Consider the following 2,367-nt stretch of genomic DNA (forward strand, 5'->3'; position numbering starts at 1 on the left):
AGGAGTAATTTCGGGCAAATGTTTGGCGTAATAATGCGCTGCATTTAACCACGTACCCCATCTTGTTACAATGGGACCTGGTTGAAGGCGCACTCCTGGGGCTAGTTCCCTGAACTTTTCGATCCGATTGGGTGCATTTAAAAACATACTTTTTTACAGTTGAAATCAGTTTATTTATTTTGGGTGCGCCTATCTGACTAATTCCGCAACCCTGTGCAAGCCATGGGCCAAACAAGTAGCGTGCACCATTTTCGGGTATAAAACCTGAAGAGCATTCATAGCTTTGGACATATATGCAGCTGCATCAGTGGTTACAAGGAGCATATTATTATAAAGGACTTGCTGCGGCCACAAAAACTGCAACGAGTCGTTAAAAAAAGCAGCAATTGTAGAATGATTAACTTTTGGCAGACATGCAATGTTTCCCAAATAGCAATTGCTGCGTTCCTCTTCTACCCCAAGAATGCCAAACACAAAGCAAGCAATAAAACGCTGCTCTACATCAGTGGTTTCATCAATCGAGACCCACAGTTTCATTCCAGCAGCTTTTTCTCTGAGTGACTTCACTTTTGCTTCGTACACTTCACTAACGTAATATTTTCTTAGTGTAGTCTGATTTGGAATATTTCTATGTGTGTACCTATGAAGAAAGTCTTTGAACACATTATTGCTCAGTTTATGAAACGGAATACCCGCTGCAATCAACGCTTTGCATAAGTCAGCGTTGAACAAATTATTCGTACTGGCTCCTAAATCAGTTGCTGCAGTAGGAACTTCGTCTAACGTTGCTGTGTAGGTATTTTTTGCCAGATGTGCGTTGGTTTTTAAATGCTGCTTTATTAGAGATTTTTTACAACTTTTGATCTGTAAAAATAAAAATCAATTATTTAATGGTAATATATATATTTAAAGGAAGGGTGGAAAAAGTTATGAGGCCGATTAACATTTATTAATTAACGTAAAAATAAATAAAATAAATTGTAAATTTCAACGTTCAATCAAAGTTTAATACAGCTAGATTTACCGTTATAGAATTTCAAAAACAAAACTACTATAACAATGCCAATCTATTAGTCAACTATATTGCAAATTTGATGTATTAAAGTGTGTTCCTACCTGGATATTGCAGTATTTGCAGGTTAAGCAATTGCTAGTTTACTGGTAATCTTCAAATTCATCGTCATATCTTGCCATCCGTTCAGCAGGAGTGCTAATTATTTTCGGCATTTTTTGTTTAGTTTTTTTAGATCTTGTAAATTCGTCCTGGGTACTAACACGCTTTGAGTATCTACAAGGACGAGATGTCTGTACATATTTATATATATGCCTATAATATCACTCTTTTTCAACGGACCAAACTTTAGACTCTTTTTTATGTAAATTCACATCTGTTAGGGTTATACCACGTTTAATTCATCTAAAAAATGAATAAATTAAAAACTCTTATCCAAATATTTTCTTTCAGCATATTTTTGGCAAAACAAAACTTATTTCATAAATATTTTGCATATCCTTTTTTAAAAAGCATATACTTTTTTTTAAGGAATATGCTTTTTATCAAAAGAATATTCTCTAACCCAATATATGTAAAGAATTGTTTTTTATTAAAGAATATTCTTGACATTGCCCTACTCATTAATGTATATATTGTGTATATACTGTGAACAATTGAACTCTCTATGGAACTTAAATATTTCATTTATTGCATTTTATAATTGAATTAGTCTTTAAATTATCAAAATTAAAGCTTCTTTGGTTGTCCGCTAAAATAGCCTTATAATGAAAAAAAAAAAACTCGGTCCAATCGTAGGAGATTATTGGACCATATTTAAACCTGGCTATTTTTTCGATACAAATTGTAGTTACAATCCTTTGGACACTACGGGGCCGATATATCGGCCCTGAAGACCTAGGGCAAAAAGGATACGCGGATATTTCGTCCCTAATATAATCCTCTAATAGAATGGCTCTCATTAGGAACCAAAGGTTATTGTAAATTCACAACTACGAAGATTTTACCATGTTTAATTTAATTTATATAAAAAAGAAAACTTCGTAAAATTAAGACTCGTATGCAAATATTTATTTCAACATATTTTCGGCACAACTTATTCCATATATATTTTTCATATTCTTTTTTTTAAGAGAATAGGCTTTTTGTTAAAGGAATATTCTTTAACAAAAAGAATATGCTTTTTGTTAAACGAATATTCTCAAACGAAATATATGCAAAGAATATTCTTTTGTAAAAGAATATGCTTGTCACAGCCCTATTTATGACGTGTGTAAAAATAATGTGTAAATTTTAATAATTATAAAAATTATATATATATATATATATATATATATATATATATATATATATAT

Source organism: Euprymna scolopes, chromosome 5 (assembly GCF_053919585.1).
Source record: "Euprymna scolopes isolate OS-2025 chromosome 5, ASM5391958v1, whole genome shotgun sequence".
NCBI classification, from domain to species: Eukaryota; Metazoa; Mollusca; class Cephalopoda; order Sepiida; family Sepiolidae; genus Euprymna; species Euprymna scolopes.